Source organism: Planococcus citri, chromosome 2, assembly GCF_950023065.1.
Source record: "Planococcus citri chromosome 2, ihPlaCitr1.1, whole genome shotgun sequence".
NCBI lineage: Eukaryota > Metazoa > Arthropoda > Insecta > Hemiptera > Pseudococcidae > Planococcus > Planococcus citri.
The window spans coordinates 52859003-52882152 of NC_088678.1; the positions used below are offsets into that span (position 1 = coordinate 52859003).

Sequence of the window (23150 nt, forward strand, 5' to 3'; positions counted from 1 at the left end):
ATACATAATGTTGCATAGGTTGCAAAAAAATTCCTCTTCTTTGCCATTAATATGTGCAACGGTACCAGGTAGAGAGGTACCTGTACCGAGTAGAGTAGGTACATGTTTACGTTGCACATTCTTTGGTCAATTCGATTCAGAATCGACCACATCTATTTTAAAAGAAGATCAGACGAAGGGGTGCGGTGTTTGTAATTAAATGAACCAGTTGTCTTATAGGTATACTGTATTATGGTATTTGCAGTAATACTTTTATACACAGCGCAATGATATTTTGTACGTACTGTACGTACGTAGTCAGTTCGAGGAAACCTGTTCATTGTGTACCGATTGGCTATTTAGAAGACAAATCTATATTATTATTTTTATTGCCATCGAGACGGGCCTGCCTGCTTTATTGCAGGCAAATTTATCTTCACGATAAGCGGTCTTTTTACAGAGTGGGAGTAGGGAAGCGTTGTGTTTAATCACGAGGATGAAAATTAGCACCGTCCATTTTGTCTCTACAGGACTCCTCGTACTATAGCGGAATTTTTTTCCATCTTGTTTTATTTTTTCGAAATAACATATGCACCTAATGATGACTCTAATTAATTAAAAGATAAACGCCGCATTGTAGAGTAACGTTTTTCTTTCCTGGGTCACAGAGATGGCAATCAAAGAGTCGCTCTTCTATGGTGAGTACGAAGCAAAGCTTGATGCTATTGCTCGGGTGCTCTGTAGTATACAGGGTGATTCAGTTGGTGTGTTCATATTATCTTACCAGCCAGTAGAATTGGTCGAGTGAAAAAAAAATTGAAAAATTATACCTACTTTAAAAAAGAAGAAAAAAATAAAAAATTGAAAAAATCTAGAAATGGATAAATTTGCATTAAATATTTTTTTCACAATGCCTATCAAAGAAGGTACCTATGTGAGAAAAAATGACCAAAGCTCAATATCAAGCAGGTGAAATTAGAGCTATTGATTGAAGTATTGAACCATGCTCACGCAATCCCCCCCTCCCAACTGATTTAGCGCAGGCCTTGCTCTGACATGTACGTTCAGTGAGGACTTTAAACATATCGAGTTTACCTCTTAAATTATGCACAATACGAGATTATTTTCAATCTACTAATCGATAATTTGTTTTGTTTTTTTTTTGTTTTAGGTGAGTACAAATTATTGTCATGAAAAGTAAGAAGAATGATAAGTACCTAAATAATAAGTAAGTTACTTCTTCGTGATTTATATGGAAATTGAATATACCTATTACGATTCGAAAACTGACTGAGCGTTCCCTTATTTAACTCTTTAAAATTCAGTTTTTTTTTTCAAAATCATGGCCAAATTCATCTACTTTAACCTTTGATTGAACATTTTTTTCAATAAGGGATCTTGCCATCCCTCTCGCTAACTGTTAGTGGGGCTAGGAGTTCCAAAATGACCCAAAAGTTGCATATAAATAAATGAAAAAAATTGAATGGACAGTTATTACGCCAGAAAATATCGTTCCAGATCACATTTTTATTGCAAATCACTTTCAAATTTTATGTAGGTAGGTAACAAAAAACAAATGCTTGTGTGGTATGTATTTTCATTTTTCGGAGTCCCAAATTTTCCAAAATTCATTGCAAAAAGTTAAAAAATATCCTTTTCTTGCCAGTGACCCAAAACACGATAATAGTGGAAATATGACTCATAAATGGAAAATTTTCAAAATTATGAACTCGTAGCTGTGCTCAATATTACCCCTTTCAAGATTTAAAAAGGGGGAAAATTGTTGAACGAAACGAAAAAAATTACACTTTCTTGATAGAAAAAAACAACAACTTTCAAAACATATTGGTAGGTAGTTAAGAAGATTCCATAATTTTGAAGTGGCTCAATTGTACGTTTCGAGATTGTGAGCCATTTTTTTTGGGGGGGGGAAAATTTGGGCCCAAAAACACATTATTTACAAAGTGGCCCTCAGAACACGTTGGTAGGTATAAAAGGCCCCTTGTACTGTACATTTCGAAATTTTGGGGGATTTTTTGAGAAAATTTTGTTCTCAGAAAATATTAGTACGCCGATTACCCCCACTTGAATCAAAACTGAGCTCCTTAAGATGATTGTAAATCAAATGTGACCAGTAATGAGTTTATCTAAAAGGTGATTATCTACCAGTCCTTTGATTTTTTCATCGATTTATGCAATATTTGCATGAACTATTTCTAAAAATTTCAAAACCCCATAGGATGCTCATTTTTTTAAAATTGAGACTGAGTGACGAAAGAGAGATGTCATTGAAAGTTTCTCATTAAAAGTGAAACCCACCTGATTTTTTTTTTTTTGAATCATGTAAGTAATTAAACCCTTATCTACATTTTTTTGCAAAATGAGAAGAAAATTTAGTAAGATGGTTGAATGGCTTGCAAACAGCTGAAAATTGATGAAAATTGCAAAAAATTGATCCAATATTGATGCACTCGTATAATTCAATAAAAATTACATGAACGCTGAATTATTACAAAAATTGCAAAAGTGACATTCACCGTAAAGCTCATGAGAATAGGTAGGTATAGCAAACTTGAACAAAATTTTTTGGAAATTGTTTGAAAATTTGTCAAAACACCATAAAAACTATTGAAAATTGTTTTTTAAAAATGATGAATCATAACCCGAATATTACACGTTAAATATTAGTCACAACGTATCACAATTATTTTAAAATTGATACTAAAATCAATAAAATTGACCATGAATTTGATGAAAACTTGGCGAAATTGAGCTAAATTGAGTCGTTAAAATGTCATAAGCAAAATTTAAGCTGAATGTGGTTGAAATAAGCTCAACATAATAAAAACTTGTTGACAATTTCAAAAAAATTATCGAATAAGGTCATAACGTAATTTTATGAAAATTGCATGAAAAGTCAGTCATTCATAGAGATTGTAAAACTGACATCAAAATTAATGAAATTCGCCAAAAAAAATTGATAAAAAGAATTGAAAAAATGAAAAAAAAAATGTATGAAACTTGTTTAAAAGCTTGTTAACATTTCATTTAAAAATTAACTGGTTGACATTTAATGAAACGCCATAAAATTCAAAGTCTTTATTTAAGAACTCCTGAAATAAGTAAGAAAAAAATTTCGAAAATTAGCCTACGAAAAATAATTAAAAGTCATCAAAATGGATATAAAATGTTGGAAAAGTTACCCAATGTATCGCATAAAAATCAGAAACAATTTAAATGCCAGAAAATCTTCAAAAATTTGAGTAGCCAAAAAATTCATAATTTGGATCCATTAAAAAAAATGAAGAAAAAGAAAAAAGGCTTCTGATTGGAAGCAGATATTGTTATTTTTCTAACACTGTTTTGCTTTTCAAGAAAAGGGCTCTCAATAGGAGCATCAAAAATTTTGCATCCACGTATACAGGGTGCCCTAAAAATCACAAAAAAAGGTTCAAGTAAATTTTAAAGTGGTTCTACCAGTATTTAATTCATTTTTTGAATTGTCTATTTGAATCATTATTTTATGTCAAATTATTCAATTCAATTGGTTCACTTTTAAGACCTTTTAAAATTTTTCCTCTGGTGAGCTAATTTTTTAACTTTATAAAAATTTGCCAAAAAATCAAAAAAAGCAAAGTAAGCTCCGGAAAATTAAGAAATGCAGAGTGTCTTAGATTGCTCTTTTAATCAATTCAAGTTTTGTTCAATTTTTTTCCTGTCAACTCAAAAGGTTCCCCTTTTGTGATGATGACCTTTTATGACCTATATAAGATCTCAAAACTTTTCCTACCTTGAATCCAAAACATGACTTTTTTCGAAATGCATAATAATGTCAGTAACTTAAATCATACCTATAGTTCAATCATGACTTCATGAGTTCGAGTCGATGATTTTCCATCAGTTTTTTCTCCATCTATGTACAACTACTCTTACTTACATACTACAAGAAACGCAATCGAATTAATTAAGCTCACACATACCTAGTTCGCAATGTCTCAGCCATTCTCTGGCATACCTGCCAGTTAACACTCGTCAACCAATACGCGATCATTTACGCTTGTTTATTTCCCATGATGTGCGATTTTAGCTGCAGGTTAGAGCTATCATATTCCACGCATCTGTAATACCTCGTATGTACGTATCTCTCTATATTGTAAGATTCGTATTGTAATCGGTAATGAGAAAAAAAAATCGCTGCACCGAGTTCTCGAGACCATAAATCCAGCATTGAAATGAGTTGCCAGTGCCACAGTTATGCAATGTTTTTTATGGTACTAATGAGAGTATTCGTTTGACTTGCTCATAATTCACCATCTGCAGGGCGTAATTTCGATTTTCTAGGGTGTTACGGCGACCGAGGTGCGCTCAAGTTTAACCTAGGTAATATTTTTATTGCCCGTCTTAATCAACCTATCGACTACGATACGAGTTTATTTGCGCATTTATACGTATATGTATAGCTGTCCGAGTACCATAAGAGTACCTACGTTTTCGGATAAGATTTATGGTTAGATATCCTCTTCGAGTACCGCCAGCAAAATCAATCATTGGTATATCGTATGGAATCGCGACCACGCCGCGGCATTCTTCTTCGTACAGTAGCTCAATCAATGATCAGTTCAACACGAATAGTCGTTGGTACATTCTTATGCTTTTATCGAGTACTTTTCTTCGCGATTACATTCTCTTGTATTGATGTATGGTTGTTTTCTTGAGATTTTTACTTCGGAGTTCAGGGGGGTAGGTATTTGGATAGGTGGATGAGTTCCTTGAAGTGAAAATATCTCCTGGTTTCTTCTAAAAATTAATTTTACAGATAATCGAAAGTCTTGGGAAATCTTTATCTGTCTTGTTCAGAAAATAAAATCCCCAAAATGCGAGAAAAAGAATCAACTGATCTTTAAAAATTGTCAAAAATTCGTTTAAAAAAATACGTAGGTATAGATGGATGAAAATGAAATTCTTGAAATTTTACGCCAGAATGAATTCATTGCGCAGAACTTCATCGATCATCTCCTAGATTTTGTATTCGAATCTCGCTGAAAACACCTGATTGCAAATTTTCGGTCAATGAATTTTAGAATAATATATAACCTTGAATGTCACAGTTGATCAATCAAATTACACCTTGATTTCAAATTACTCGCCACTATGAGATAGAGATTCGAATAAAAAAACCACATCTTCCGCAGCTTGGCGACTGCAGAGCGTATGCATGCGGTAGTCACGTACAATACATTTTTAAAATACCAACCTCTATGTGAATGCGAGCTTACTTACATCACAATGTAGTTGAACCAATTCGCAGAAAATTTTATAAATTGATCGGTTCTCGGTTGTAACCATAACCTAGAATGTACAATTTGGGAAACCTGTTGGTAATTTTCTCCGGATACTTTGACAAGCTCTACCTACAGAGTATACATCCTTTTGTATTTAATCAGACGACAGACGCGATATACCTAGTAGTATATGTTACGACATCCGTGTAAACCATTCGATCGGCACGTAAAAGGCTGTGTTTTTTTTATGTAACGCGGATTCAGTCAGGTTGCGAAACTGAAAGTCTTCTCATAGTTTAAAATTACATTTAAAATTCTTCTCTTCCTTCTCTATAGTATATCTACAACTTTAAAAAGGTTTCAAGAAATTCATCTTTGTGCTTCGATATGTAATAAAACCTGTCCTACTCAGCACATCTTCTACGCAGTTTATGAAGTGCGGAGAACTTTTTGCATTGGTGTTTTTTTTTCAAATTGAAAAACTTAAGTATTATTGTATAGGTAAATTTAATTTGTACAGAGCCCGAGTCGTAGTCTTTTGCAATTTAAACCATTTCGTGGAGTAATCATCGTAAATTATTTGCCATCTTTGAGTAATTTTTTTTACTCGGCGTGTTCGCTCGGAGCGCGACATCCGAGTCTGGCGATCATCTCGTTTGATTTTATGAAAAAGTCGTGACGTTTATTGCGACGTCATAGTCACGTCACCAGTAGCGCTAATGGCCAACAAAAGTAATACCTAGCAGAGAGATTTACTGCTTGTAAAAGGCTTGTAAATTTTTAACGAGTTCAAATTTTTCGTTTATCTCTGACTCTCGAGAAGCTTACAACGACGCCAGCTGAAGTCTAAGCGTATATACAGGGTGTCCTCTGTTCTGGGCGATTATAGTATAAGCTTATTCTGGCGGTTTTGGAACCTTCAAGTTCTGTGGAATTTTATTACAATTGTGTGTGAAAAAATTACACACTGCATGTTGAATAGACGTGTAAATTTTGGAATCCTTTTAGCCTAACCAAAATAGACGTGCATTCTAAAAAAAAAAAAAAAAAAAAAAAAGGAGAAATTTACTACTGAACCTCCAGGCCACTCATTTTCATTTTTTTAGTCAAAAGAGACCTAAGAAGCAGCTTCCAAAAAAAAAACCAGCTGTCCAAATGAAAAATTGAGGGTCCTGCAGAATTTCGAATTTTCCAAAATAGTCCACTAATTGATGAATTGTTTGGCTCGCTTCTTCAGGACTCGACTGAAAAGGAGTGAGAAGAGCCACAACTTTCGATTTCCTATCAATTGACTCGTATTTTATCTTTTTTGACCCTTTTCATTTTTCTCCACTCCCTCCTATTAGCGAATTTTGAGTCAAGGTTATTTTCACTGAAACTATTTCAATCCAAGGCCAAACCAAGCCTTAATATCAAATTTGAGCGAAAAAATGCCATTTTTCTAACATAATAAAAGAAAGTTAATTTTGAGCTCAAATTTTTTTCTAAAAATATTTCGTTGGAATCACGAAATGTACGATTGGGCAACTCTCAACTTTGGAAATCTGATTTTTAGGCCATATCTAATTACATGTTTTGAAAACTACATAATTATGTACTTACTTTCAACATGAGTGAGAAAAATTTATTTTTAGTGACAAATTTTTCAATTTTTTTTTAAATCTCGAAATTTGTGGTCTGAAATTTCCATAACATGGTGTCTAACAAAACTCCCAGACAAACAATCACGACTTTTCCATGACCTATTTTTCACATTTTTACTGCATGAAATTACCCCCCCCCCCCCTCCCAAAATAAACAACTTAAAACTGCGGGGGAATTTTTTTAATCTATAGGCAAGTAGGTACATATATTTCAGTTTCTTCATTTTTTTGATTTTTTGAACATATTTTTAATTTTAATTTTTTTTTCATTTTATGGGCTTTTAAAATTTTTTAAAGTGTGTTTCGAACAAAATTCATGACTTTTTCATGACTTTCATGACCATTAGACACCCTGCATAACCAAAATTTCGGTGGTCCAAATTATTTTTTCAATTTCAAGTAAATTTTTTGTGTAGGTATTTTTTCAATAATTTTTTAGTGTGCGTAGCACACTATTGGTTTCGTTCTGAAAGTGGAAAAATTCTTTGGAACGAATGTTCTCTTAGATGGATGGGCCGATTTTTTTGAAATTTTCATATGTAGATGTGGTCCATCATGAGGCATTCAACGCCGTAATTATAATTGCAATTACTCAATTAGCTTCTTGAGTAATTGCAATTAATTACGAAAATTTGTACCAAAAAAAGAATAAAAAGGGGAAAAGGGCCATATCAAAAGGGAAGCCGACAAAAGCGAAGCCGACTTTGAATTTTCAAAATTGAACAATGAGAACGGTATCAAAAGCCGCGCCAACAGTCAGTTAAATTTCCAAATTTATGTAACACCACATGGGGTTGTAAGAACATTTCCCATTGTTTAATTTCCGAAAAATCACCCCTGTGGTGATACATAAATTTAGAAATTTAACTGACTGTCGGCGCCGCTTTTGATACCTTTCTCATTGTTCAATTTTGAAAATTTAAAGTCGGCTTCGCTTTGGTCGGCTTCCCTTTTGATATGGCCGACACCCTTTGTGTTCACTCATCTGCCGGTTTTTATTGAATTGAGCGAACACAATGGGTGGTGAAAATTTAATTTTGAAGAGCATTTTGGGGCTCCACGTGGAGCTAAACTTTAAATTTTCAAAATTGAACAATGAGAAAGGTGTCAAAGGCGACGCCGACACCAGTTTTAAAATGTAACACAGCAGGTGTCCGAAAATATTCTTATCTACAGTGTTATCTTTCCCATTGTTCAATTTCGTCGGCTAAGAGCGGAAGAGTGCCTCGTGACTTTTTTTTCATCTTTTAGAAACGGTGTCACTGTACAGGTAATTTTAAAGTTTTTTTAAAAGTAACACTGCCAGATGATGACCACACATCTTGAGTACCGAAATACGTAAAGGTTCCTTGTTTACTTCATTCAGTGTAGCCAGTGTAGAATGATTTCTCTCTCATTTCGTGCATTTTTTGAACATGCACGAGGCACTCTTCCGCACTTAGCCGACGATTTCAAACATTTCACATTTGGTTCAAAGTGATTTGCCGCCTATTGTCTCGCTTATACCTAAATGTAACACCACAGGGGGGTTATAAAATTTTCTCTATTGTTCAATTTTGAGAAAGGTTTTTAGAACACCTGCAGGTGTTTCATTTACACACATTCGGTACCTAGACAATGAAAGCAGGTGGTTACCCTTAGTAGTCAAATCCCACCCGTCATTTGCGCTTTGGCTGTGCTCCAGAGAAGTTCTATCCGTGTCGCGTTATACTTTCGAGCTTTCGTATTTGCGTAGTGCTTTTTTAATCGCATTGTGTTTTCGAGCTTTTGAACTTTCAGTATCGCATTGTGCTTTTTTTTCAAAATCGTGTTGTGCTTTTTTTTTCAAAATCGCGTTTTTTTCACGTTTTTTTTTTCATAATTGTGTTGTGCTTTTTTTTCAAAATCGCGATGTGCTTTTGTTTTTGAAATTGTGTTGTGCTTTTTTTATTGAAATCGCATTGTGCTTTTTTTTCTGAATTTGCGTGGTGCTTTTTTTTTAAAAATCGTGTGGTGCTTTTTTTTCAAAATTGTGTTGTGCTTTTGTTTTCAAAATCGCGTTTTTTCATGTTTTTTTTTTACAAAATCCTGTTGTGCTTTTTTTTCAAAATTGCGGTGTGCTTTTGTTTGTGCTTTTTTTTCTGAAATTGTGTGGTGCTTTTTTTTTAAAATCGCGTTGTGCTTTTTTTTCAAAATCGCGTTTTTTTCATGTTTTTTTTTTCAAAATCGCGTTTTTTCATGTTTTTTTTTTTATAATTGTGTTGTGCTTTTTTTTCAAAATTGCAGTGTGCTTTTGTTTTCGAAATCGCGTCTTGCTTTTTTTTATTGAAATCGCGTTGTACTTTTTTTTCTGAAATCATGTGGTGCTTTTTTTTTAAAAATCGCATTGTGCTTTTTTTTTCAAAATCGTGTTGTGCTTTTTTTTTAAAATTGTGTTGTGCTTTTTTTCAAAATTGCGTTTTTTTCATGTTTTTTTTTCATAATCGCGTTTTTTTCATATTTTTTTATTTCATAATTGTGTTGTGCTTTTTTTCAAAATTCGCGTTGTGCTTTTTTTCGAAGTTCGCGTTGTGCTTTTTTTCTAAAGTTCGTGGTGTTCTCTTTTTTCAAAATCGCCTTGTGCTTTTTTTCCAAAATTCGCGTTGTGCTTTTTTTTTTGAAATCGCGTTGTGCTTTTTCTTCTAAAACTCGCGTTGTGCTTTTTTTTGAATTTCCAGTTGTGCTTTTTTCCTAAGAATCGCGCTATGCGTTTTTTTTCAAAACGGCGTTTTTTTTCCAAAATCGCGTTGTTTTTTTTCTGAAGTTCGTGGTGTTCTTTTTTTCAAAATTGCATTGTGCTTTTTTTCCAAAATTCTGGTTGTGCATTCTTTTTCAAAGTTTGCGTTGTGCTTTTTTTTCTAAAACTCGCGTTGTGCTTTTTTTGTTGATGTTTGCGTTGTGCCTTTTTTTTTCAAAATCGCGTTGTCCTTTTTTTTTGAAATCGCGTTGTGCTTATTTTTTCTGAAATCTTGTTTTTTTCCAAAATAGCGTTGTGTTTTTTCATGAAATCGCATTGTGCTTTTTTTCGAAATGATGTGCTTTTTTTCAAAATTCGCGTTGTGCTTTTTTTCGAAGTTCGCGTTGTGCTTTTTTCTAAGGTTTGTGGTGTTTTTTTGTCAAGATCGCGTTGTGCTTTTTTTTGAATTTCTGGTTGTGCTTTTTTTTAAGAATTGCGCTGCGCTTGTTTTTTCCTAAATTCGTGTTGTGCTTTTTTTTTTCAAAGTTTGCGTTGTGCTTTTTTTTCTAAAACTTGCATTGTGCTTTTTTTCAAAGTTCTTGTAGAGGGAGAAAAATCATGCTTTTTATACCACTTAGCTGGGATAAAAAGTATTGCTGTATTACCCAACCTGACGCGAATATCCGCGCCGCGAGCCTTACCATAGAAAGGGGTAATTCCGCGAAATATGACCTAATATCCAGCCAATCACAGCGCACCATCGCGCGCAGCCGCTGCATCCGCAGCTCGTCCCATATTCATATTTTCATCATTGAGCTCTCTCAAGATAGTTTCTAAGAACTTCAGTATTCATTCTACTGCCACCTGACCTGGTCAGCTCCAAGACTACGAGCTTGGACTGCCAGGGAAGTGTGAGGTCTAGTCCAGTGCATTGATTCTATTGATTCGAATGTACTGAAACTAGCACAGAGATGATGCTCACGAGGGATTATTTTCCTATGGCTCGGATTTTTCCCCATTTATTCTATTTATTTTGAGTCAATAGTAGTGTGTACTATTCCGGAAGTACATACCTATACAACACCAAACAGCAAATTTTAATTATCATTCTGGTGTTGGAATGGTATTTATATTGTCTTTCCCAATTCCAAGGTATTTATCATTTATTTTCTTAGTTTTTATAACAAATACTTTCCTTTTCCCCAAATCCACAAGAATAGGCTATGAATGTAGTAATTCTTGTTTTAACTTCAATTATAATTACGTTTCTTGAGATACCAACGAATGTTGATCTTTTCTCTACGTGATGAAGTAATTATAAACAGTTTTGAAGTTCATTTGTGTTTCTATTTCTTTATATACATACGATCCTACACATCTAAATTCGTCCTATGATTATACCTGGGGTGGGTCCCTCACTTAGGTAATAGGTAATGTTGAGTAAGTTCATTTACGAAATATTAATTATTATCCTGACTCATACCCGCTCTCGTATATAGGGCTGGACCCCTAAGTGGAATTCTCTGGTTCGAGGGGGTCCTGGTAGTGGAAGGTGAGATTCATAATTAATTAGTCCCCTGATTAGAACCCAGGAATATGGCTAAATTAGTTCCTACTTGAGACTGACGTGAATAACCTTCTCAAGTAGGGTTTTCATGCTTTAATCATCACGTGTGCATTAATCTCCCCCTACATTTTGGCATCCTTGGTGGGGATCGAACCCACGACCTTTGGATTAGAAATCAAACAAGTTGTAAATGTGACGAAAGTTGCATTGGGTTTTTTCCCATTTCCATATTCTTTCCACTCTATACACGTTTAGATGAAAAATACCTAAAATCGGACCAAAAGCTGGCGCTTAGATTAGATAACGGAATTATTCACGATATAATACAATAGCCGCGAATGCCTACAAGGTCATTATCTCACATTCACGACGCATTATATGCGATTGTTATCTCGTACCTGTCATTTATTGCTAAAAAGCTACCTACAGGCCTGTAATTGGGGAAATACGTACGTGTATTTATCAAGATTAAAATAGCAACCTATTGTTTACCCTTCGCGATTACGCGAGAACCGCTAGATAATTGAGCTATTTTTACACGTATTGATTCCCTAATCAGCATCCTACGATTGAGTATAATACATTCTTTATCGCATTGAGGAGTGATTGTAGCTACCCATCCGCGAGACGTTGCGAACGGTGTATCGTTATCTACCCCTTAATAAATAACCGCGAACATTACGTACATAATCATTTGGTGCGAAAGAACCTGCAGAATCCCTTATCTATGAGATAACGATATTGGTAAAATTTTATAACGCCACCACCATCGGAAATAGCGACTACATTTCGCGATTATCTATCCCTACTCCCGGAAACAAGTGACACACCCCTTCTTTCACGATATGAGTAGTAGGTCGATAGGTCAGCAGCCAGTGGATAGAAGTTTCATTATGTTTTTCATTCTCGACTAGTTAACTTCTAATTTTGCTACTGCTTCTTATTCATTCATTTATCATTAATACTTTGATATTGGTGCAATAATATATCGACCTGTGAAATATAGTACAGTTATTTACGTAATTACTAATTCTATTAACCAACTCAATTAGTTAATAATATACTGCGGAAATACTTGGAGAATTTATTCTCTATTGAGATTTATCATTTTTCCGGAATTAGCAGATTTTACGCTGGTGTCTTGACTATTTACTTCTACGTACATCGCGGTGAGTATTATTAAATTTAACCTTCTACATCTGAACCTGGTGAATAAATACAAAATTAATTAGTCAATTTATTCGTAATTATTCATGTGGATATTTCTTTGGACTCACTTACGTCTACCCTGCCAGATTGTATTTTTTCTGACAATTGTAATTTCCGGAGTGCTGTACTTATCTGAATTGATCGAACGATCCATTGGTTCAATCCTCGATTACGCTGATATTTCTGAAACATTACACGGAGATATTTATTTAATTTTATTCATTCTAATAAAATTCGAATTAATTTGGTATTTTCTTATTCGTAATAATCAGAATAATATTGACGTTTAACTCCGAATCGAAAATATTACTACATCAGAAATTTACGTAATTACTAATTCTATATTATGAGCAATGGAGACAACGACCGTAATTCCAACGGAAAACAAAGAAAAAAGTCAGCTCCTCCCAAACCATCACAGTTATTATCACGTCCGAGATGGACTCGTGAAACTGCTCGAAGAATTGCAGAATCAGACCATCCAACTCAGAGCACCGAAAAGGGAGCTACATCACGATTCGTTGAAGAAACCCAACGATTCTACAATGCCAAAAAGAAGACTCCTTCGGAACAATCCGTAGTTATTAGTCCTACAATTACTAAGGTCAATGGCAAAAAGAAGGTTCGATATACCCTTCCAGATGGTACCATTTTGGAACCCTCCTCTTCAACTCCCCGTAAATCGATTGAACATCAACCCATTCGTGTCAATTTATCCGCCGTTCAAGAGGAAGATGACGATGAAGATGAACGTATTGAATTGGACGCAACATATCATTGGATCGATGAATTTGATGAAGTACCTGAAATTAATTTAGAAGTACCTCCTCCAGCCGTTCTGCGACGAGCACCTCCAGCACAAGATGACCAAGAAGATGAAGTTATTACTCTCGGTAATGATGGACAACCGATAACTCGTTCTGTAGGTGTTAACACTGGAGAAGAAGAAGAAGAGGAACCCGGAAGAGTATATAGCTTCGAACCTTTTGATCCCGAAACTCCTTATCCGGAAATCAATGTTGACGATTTCGACATCCCTGAAGATGCAGTTCTATCATTACAACACGCTCGAGGAATTATTGATTGGGTAAAAAGAGAAAACAATGGATGGGCTTCACGTACATCTGCGGTTAAAGATCGAATCAAAGGCCTAGAAAGTGGGATTTCTACCACTCGAGGCGATCTTAAGGATGTCTACTTAACGGTTCAAGAACAACGGTCTGCAGATTATAAAAATATGAGTAAATATTTGAACGAAGAATTAGGTAAAACTTCACGTAAATTTAATGTATTCGATAAAATGATTGCTTCTTTGAAAAAGGACGTTGTTCATATTGATCGTAAAACTGATGCGATTGAAGAGGTTACCAATGAACTTACTGATTCAGTAGATGATTTGTTCTATTACAATGCTCATGGTAAGTACAGGACGAAAATTCCCGAGTCAACGTCACGCGGAGACAATATCTCCGATGAAACACGTAATAATGATCGACGTTCCGGTCCCGGTGGTTCGAATAATCGAACTAATCGCAGTCAGCAACCTGACAGTGATAGCAGCGACGACGACGATGATCAAGACGGAAATATAAATCCTTTCAATGAATCAGGCGTTTTTTCCAATAAGATTAATCGAAAGAAAAATACCAGTTCCCGAACGAAACCACGTCAACGAACTCTTCGATACGATCTTGAATTCCTGGAAGGTAAATTAAAATTAAAAGCTAAGCATTTACAGGATAACGGAATTTATTACGACGATACTAATAAATATGAAGTAATGAGTTTCATTGAGAAGTTTGAACACTTCATGCGCGATCAAAGAGCTAGCGAATCGCAGTATCGACAGTTGTTTTCGCAATTAATTCAAAGTGAAGAAGCTAAGGCTTATAAAGAACATGCTGATCCGAAATTACGTTATCTCGATTTTAGGGATGGATTTGTTCAGAAGGTATGGGATGGTGTTGAGCAAAACAACGCTCGAAATCATTTTATGAAAATGCAATTGAACGCCAAATCATCGAAGAAACTTGCTGGCGAACTATTAAAGTGGTTCAATATTCTAGCCGATTCAGATATTACCGACGCCATGTTATTAGACACGATCTATAAGAAAGTTCCTAAGGACTTGAGGTTCAAATTTTCGGAATGTCAAGAAAATCGTATTCGTTTCAAAAATAAATTACAAGTTATGCGACGTCACGAAGAATACACTAATACTAATTCTGAAAGTAAAGATCAAAGTGTTCCTCCTTTTTACAAATTCTGGATGCCTCCCTATATGTCGACTCCGAATCGTGCTCCAAATAATCGTGCGATAAAAAATTTATTCAATAAAACGAAGAATAAAGGAAATGATACTCATAAGGAAAATGCTGTCATGCCTGGACCTAGTGGTACATCGAACGCTGCTGCAGGAACACAAACCGAACAAAAAGAACGTTCAAAACACCCCTATCGACAAATGCGTAACTATTTACATTCAGTTGGAATCAATATGAATGAATTAGAAAAAGCATTAGCACATTACGGTGAACAACAAGATGAAGAAAATATAAGTTCCGATTCTGATTCCGAATCTGACGCTGAGGAAATCAATGTTTCAAAAAACTTGAAGAAACCCTCCACGACCAATGTGGAGGGGGACGAACAGTAATTAATTCCATCTCATTTAATCGACCTCCAACTCCACTCGACGACTATGAAATTATTGGTGACAGTCTTGCGTATTATATTAAACACGGTGCTGCATTATTCGATCTCGATCCACAACCTTATTTAAAGGAAATTATTTTATTAAAAGAATTGGCTCATGAAATAGAAAATGCAACATTCACCAAACCACACGTATTGATTTCATTAGGCGACTTCGAGTTAAATAATTCTTCAATAGACATGAAGTACGTTCATACCTATGTAGACAGAATTATGCGATTATTGGTCAATAAACAATTTAAGGACATACTCGTTATATTTCCTCCAGTTCGTCCCAAAGCTGACGATACTGCAACAACGTCACACAGGCGTTGGCTTGATTTTCTCCACGTTTTCAAGGATGTTTGTCCAGCACGGAACGTTCGTTACTCATTATATCCAGCAATATTTTTTGCAGAAGAAGTAAAACTTGAAAATCTAGGAAGAAAATGTTTAGTTGCTACTGATGCTAACGATAACGTAATTCCAGATAAGAAATTATTTTACCTCGACGAAGATCAGAAAATTTATAGATTGAGAATCCAAGATCGAAATACCATTCTCAAGTTTATCAATGATTTGTGCGAACCAACTGAACGATTGATGGATACACGTGACCCTGTTACGATTCAAGATATTTCAACTAGTGAAGATGAAGGCGCTCAATTTGCTGCTCGACCAGATGGATCGCTGGAACATTTGACAGCCAATTCATTAAGATTGATTGAACAAATATTAGGCTCTCCAAATCAAGAAGCAGCTTTAGATGTAATGCAAACCTTGAACACTAGTACGGGTGCTGGTGAATCTCTCGACGATACACTGAATACATCTGATGACTTTAGTCTTGCTATTCATGATACGATTCCCCCTGAGTCAACGCATAACGACGATCCCGATAAAACTCCTACAGAATTACGTAATTTTCCGACTTTTTCCGTAGGTATGGTTAATCGCATTTCAGTAAACGAAGAAAATACTGATTCATTCAATCCTTCTAGCTTCAACAAAACTCCGATGAAAGTTTCTGAAATGAACAATAATTTAAGATCGCAGTTACTTCATGTTAGAGACGAAATAATTACTTGCGTAATACCACTACGATTAGGAAATACTAATTACCCAGCTCAACTCGATTCTGGGGCAGTTCCAAACATCATGTCCGAAGAAACAGCTCTACATTTGATCAAAAATCATTCTGATGATTTAGATTTTATTGCACTCGACGAACTGGCCGTATGTGTGCTTGCTGATTCAAAGGAAGCTGAAACTGCGAAATATATTATTGTTCCTACGTTATATTTCGGCTCTCATGCTCTCAAAATACCTTTTTATGTACTCAAAGGCTGCAATCATATTTTTCTCATCGGTACTCAGTCTATGGAATACTTAGGAATTGAGCCTCGTATCAGACAACGTAAAGCTTTGTGTCGACCATCCGCCAAAGTCCATACTGAGGTTATTGATTTTATGTCGCCGTCAGAATATGAGGGTAAGCTATTTGTTTCCGGAGCTAGAATGAAAGAAGAATATAGGTTAGTAATGAACGATATTTTACGAAGAACTAATACTGAAGATAATTATCATCGCCTACCTTACGGTATCATCGACGATGGACCAGAAATCTTTCTTGCCAAATTGGAGTCCGACTTACAAGACGCTGTCGATGATAATCGAATCACCACCGAGCAAGCTAGGAAAGCTTTCAACAAATTGAGCCAATTTCACGATGTATTCTCCAAATTCCCGGGAAAATATATCGGTGAGAAGATTCCATTGAAGTTCACCATTCCTGAAACAGAAATAAAATATAAAGGAGCTAAGTATAATCCATCAAAAAAGTTAATGAATGATCTACGTAAAGAATTACAAGTAATGATGGCCACGAATGTCATCGAACCATCAGACTCCACGTTCATTAACCCCATCGTAGTTAACGTTAAGAAAAACGGTGAGATACGAGTGTGCTTAAATCCTGTCGATTTAAACCCCATTTTAGCCATTAATTACAATGAAGCTGGATTATTGGATAGAATCATTACTGAAGATGCCGAATCCAAACTCTTCAGCACTCTCGATTTTGTCTCAGGATTTTGGCAACTTGTATTGGATGAGAATTCTCGCCAATATTGTGCTTTTCAGGTTGATGGACGCGTATATCAATTTATTCGTTTGCCCTATGGCTTGAAAGTATCTTCGGCTCTCTTTGTAAAAATGGTTAATGCCATAATACCTGATAAAGCGGGAATTACTAAATATGTCGATGATATTTTACTCAGATCTGCGACTTTTGAAAATATGTTGGAATTATTGGTCGAAGTACTTACGATATTACGGTTAAATAATCTACGCCTAAATGCAAAGAAGACATCTTTCTTCAAAGGAAAAACTGAACATCTTGGTTTCGATTTAAGTCATGGTAAAATTTCGAAACAATCGTGCAAAATAGATAAATTTAACGATTATATTACGAAGCACACGAAAAAAGGTAAATTTATTCTTAAAGACAAAATTCAAATACTCGAATTTATCGGTCTTACTGGCCTATATCGTAGATTTATTCCAACATACCAGCAGATAATAGCACCATTATATGAACTAACGTGCGACAACGTATCATTTGAATGGGGACCTCGTCAAGATGCTGCTGTTGAAGAATTGAAGAAAGAATATACCAAGGATTTTGATTTAGTTCCACCGAGAGACGATATTGATCTCTATTTAGATACGTATACTTCAAGTGATGCGATGAACGCAGTATTATATCAGAATTATCAGAACAACGATGAAATAATAATGTTTACGAGTCATAGTTTCAAAAGTCATCAAAAGAAATATACGTTGATTGAAAAAGAAATGTATACTCTTGCTAAAAGTATCAAAAAGTTACAGCTATGGCTCCATGGTCGGACAATTCATGTCCGAAGCGACTTATTATCCATCGTACATAAATTTGAAACCATAGCAGAAGTCCACCGTAAAGCGGCCGGGTGGATCACTTTATTCAATTGCTACAACTTAATTTACGATTTACGAAAGAGACACAAGAAGTGGTTCGGAATGCAAGCTCCCGAACTCACTATCAACAGTGCCAATTGTTCAAATTTTATCCTCGATGAATATGATATTTCTACACGTATCAGAGCTCAGCTCTTGAAGTATTTATCACGACTTAGTCATTTCCAAAAACGAGACTCAAAATGTTTAAATATTATTCGACGTTTAAAAATCCCTGACGAAGAATTAAACTCCAGGGAATTATCGATTAAAAACAACCTTGCTAAACGATATTCCATCGATGTTACCAACGATGAAGAATTATTAATGTTCAATTATCCCGATGAGAGTAGAGTACCAGTTTTACCAGACGAAATATTTAAAGATATTATTATATTTTTACACGAAACTTACGGTCATATTGGTGCTAATAAGCTTGAACTTATTTTCCGTCGAATGTATTATTCATCGAATGCTAAATACTTTATTCGTCACATAACCAGCGAATGTTTAAACTGTAAAGCAAATAAAACTTATTCAGAACGTAAGCCATTAGAATTTGGATATACGCAAGCTCACTCACTTGGAGATGTAATTTCCGTTGATATTCTTGGTCCGATTGCAAACTATTCTAATCAGCCACGTTATTTACTGGTATCGAAGGACGTTTTATCAGGACGAGTTTGGTTATCACCACTGAAGAATATCGTTCAAGAAACCGTAGCTACTGCTATGGAATCTGTAATCAAACAAATTACATCAGATCAACGTAAAATTCGTAAAATTATCACAGATAATGCAACTCAGTTTACTAATTCTATATGGCGAAAATTGCTGAAGAAATATAAAATTAAAATTGGACACTCCACGGCCTACAACCCCCAATCCAATTTAGTCGAACGTACTATGCGTATAATTGGTGACCGGTTACGAATTAAGATGAATAGTACTGCTGATGGAGCTTACTCGCATCATGGTTGGTCTACTTACATCGAGGATATCGAAGAGGAAATAAATAATACTCCTAACGACGTTAACGTTCCTCCTAACGAAATCTGGAGCATTTCTGAGTTCGATACTGATTTTCCTTCTGAAAGAGTTAAATTTGATGCTAAATATCATTTACGTAAATTCCGAGAAAAAAGAAAACAAGATGAATTACCTTCAATTACTAGCGAAGAGCTCTTAAATTCCAAGCTCGATTTACTGAATAACGTTTATATTTCCAGCGAAGATGTTGTATGGGTTTCGGTTGATGGAGCCTGTGCAAATAACGGTTCAGATAATGCCATCGCTGGCATTGGCATCTGCTGGCATCCTGAAGGCAAACAAAACATCTCAGAAAGAATCAAGCTCGAAAATTATACGCCAACGAACAATTTAGCAGAGGCTGTTGCGCTACTTACCGCGATGAAAATAGCCATTCATAATAAAATTCTTCGATTACGAGTTATTTCTGATTCTTTGTATTTGACATCTGCCGTCAATGATACTTTCTCAAAATGGAGCGAAAATGATTGGAAGAACTCTGCAAAGAAGCCAGTTCATCATCAGGAATTGTTCAAAGAGATTATTAATTTGAAATCACAATTTGAATTATTTGAACTTACCCATGTATATGCTCGTGAAACGGACTTTGGGAATTTTACCGCTGATAGATTAGCTCGTAAAGCTGTCTATACCGTGGATCATGATTTAGCGTTGATTGATTCGCTGACTGAACACCAGGCTCTTATTCGATACATCAAAGAGAAACGCGAAGATATTTTCCAATCTAAAGAACAGAAACATAATAAGCGTTATGGAGATCCTAGGATTTATCAGCCTGGAGAACTTGTTATGATTACTAATCATAAGCAGTCGTCAGCCGATAAAGGAACTACGTATAAATTATATCCTAAGCGTTTTGGGCCATATGTTATTAAATCCCACACTGGGGCAAATTGCTATGAAGTATGCAATATTGCAGACAAAAGTGATAAGCGATTGATCAACGTTAGACAAATTACAACTTACCTGAATTTACGTCATTTAAAGCTGCTAGCAGAAGAACCTAAGCTTCGTTCTAAATGGGATAATCGATCCTTGCAGAAACGAATGAAACAATTTGCTGATCATCGTGATTTGCTAGAGAAATTTATACAAGAACTTGAATCACAAAAACAAAAGAAAACCACATCAAAAGTCGATGATATGACTGAGGATGAGAAATTGATTCAATTTAACCGATTTCGTCGAAAATTTAGAAAAAAGGTAGATGATTATAAATCTCAGCAATTTGATGATGTATTATCAAAAGTTATTCCAGATGAAAAATCTCGCGAAGATCTTAAACAACAGGCTAATCAGCGATATAATATGCGCAGGCGTATGGAGATAAATTACGACGAAGGAATTGACATACCCGAAGATGAACCTCGAGGGGAGAGGAAAAGGTTCAAACACGTTAATTCTATTATACTCAGTTTGCTTAACTATGATCAACGAATTGCGTTGGTGCATTCGTTATCAGAACTCCCCGATTGGTCGACAGCTTCCTAAATCTCCCTCAATCCCACCTGTTGAATATTTTCTACCTACCTTGAAAAAGTAATTTCAATTTTTGTTCATTCGATATTAATTCTTCTTCAAACGATCATCTCTAACTCGCAAATACCTCTTTACAAATATATTACCTATTTGTTCGTTTTATTTATTCTCGATTAATCCCATTTTAGCAGCATTGTAAATATTATTTCAAATAAGAAGATTTTATTATTTCAGGAAGAGCTTATTAATTCTATTAAATATGTATGCTTTGGACAATAGCTACCCTCTACGTTATGTAAATAAAGCAGAAAACATCGTGAGAATTCGAAGATTTGATGGAGTATATCAAGACGTATTTTTACCTATTACTTGGGAAAACCTTGAAGATAAATTGGTCAACGAAGGATGTGACTATGGACCAATCATGCCTCTAGAATATCAAGAACATTTTATTTACGCTCAACAACATTTTTTCATAAGCCGTTATATTTCTCTCTCACGTTACGATGGTATGCACATTATGAGTGCTTTTCTGAACGGTTGGTGGCTGATTGGCGATGGCATTTCACACGCTATCGTACGTCAAGTTGTAAAAGAAGAAAAAAGGGTTTTGAAACTATGGGATACCTCAAAAGTTTCAGGTACAAATATCTCTGCGAAGAGATTATGCCACAACATCCAGCATCATAAAATTAAAGTACCTAAACGAATTATTCTTTCTATTGGTAGTCACGACATCTTAAAAGAGTCATTTACCAAATGTTGTTACAACACTAAAGAATTGATTGCTTTTCTGCTGGACCAGGGTGTCGAAGACATATTGATTCTTCCCAATATTAATTCCAGAATCCTTCCAGATCAATCATTGCGTGGTAAATTCCGAAATTGGCTCAAAGGAGATCTAATTCGTATTAACCCACAAGTACTTAAGTATGCTCACGCTCTCGAAGAAATTATCGATCGAGCAGACCCTTTCTTTAAAGATGGAGCTGGAAATTACTACGCAAACCCTCTAATTTATGCAGAACTTGCGTACAGAATTGTAAAATTCACACAGTCCCTGGAAGCTTCTAACCAACTTTAATTATTTCTACCGATATTTACGTAATTACCTATTGTCCAACACTTGTACATACTGTATTCATTTTATGAGAAGAAGTTTGATTTCATTTTTTCTACTTTGTGTTATAATTACGTCCCTACTTATTATGCAAATAAATAAAAAAAAAAAACTACCTATTAACGTGTACGAATTGTTTCATTTTTTCTCCTCTCAACCTTGAACAAAAATCTACCAGATTGATTTCTGTCGCATAAGAAGTTATATTTAGCGATGGAAAGTGATAACCGTATGAGACGGAAGGAGGGGAGGGGAATCAGATAAGGAACCGTCGCCTAAAAATTATACAAAAGGCAGATTCCTTATCGCATTTATTGCTTCTACGAACTAAACCTATACCATCGATGCTGACATACGATTATTCAACGTTTAGTTTTCAATGCGAATGCTTCTCTCGAATTGTGTGTGCTTTTATTTACGTCGCCATCTTTTTCGGTGAATATTATTTGATTTTTTCTAAACCATACTAGCCTAAAGGCATTCATGAACTTCTTTTCTTAATTGCAGTGGCGTTTTTATGCGATTAATGCGGTATTATATTTCGATTGGATTAATTTAGATTGATGCAAATTATCCTGCTGTAAGTACCACGTTGTTGTTGTTTACCATATTCGATTGGAAGCTACTATTGCGATACTCTTTCTATCCATAATATCTACGACCATTTTATATAGCCTATTTGATTGATTCGTGAATATCTTTCAGTTTTGGAGATTAATTCAGCGACTTTGGTCAGATTGTGTCGCAGTGGATTCATCCTTATAATAAGCGAATCTTGATTTCATTATAAATTGGATGCTGAATACGGTAAGCAAGCACACGATATACCTATTTGTTCTACTCGAGACAAGGTTTTAATCCGAAAAACTTATTCATTAGCATTGATTCCAATCGGTGTGTGTTTTCTACGGCTATATCCATCTATGCGTGAAAATTGAGTTTAAAAGGTAAGAAATCAGTTAAGATATTTATTCCATAATAGGCAAGACTAAATACTCCAGTCGTATAGATATTCGTTGATTAATTGCGTGCAATTCGTTCATTAATTTCAACATTTATTCATTGTTTGATCAGAAGTCAACGTGGTATTTTGACAACAGCCCAGCTGTGTGATTTTATTGGCGAATTACGATATCAGCAAAGAATATTCGACGTTGTTGGTAAGAATTAAATTCATATTCATTCATTACTTAAATTCCGTCATAATTTAGCAATTTCGATTTGTTTACTAGACGATTATTGGTTCGATTAATTCGGCGAATTATTGATACGGTTTCTTCAACTTGGATTCAACACGACCAGGTAAAATACCATTTACAATTTGTCACTATTTTGTTACCGATTTATTCGCAATGCTATTGAATTTACGTAATTACTGTTCGAATAGGCTAACCGGGAATTATTTCGATACTGTTTAGATCTGATTCTGACGACG

At 35.1% G+C, this 23150-nt stretch overlaps 1 protein-coding gene across 2 annotated transcripts in view; it reads left to right on the forward strand.

The window, feature by feature from the left end:
• Positions 1 to 23150, forward strand: part of bbg (big bang) — a 316775-nt gene that overhangs the window by 234914 nt on the left and 58711 nt on the right. The gene's annotated exons all lie outside the window — the stretch shown is intronic.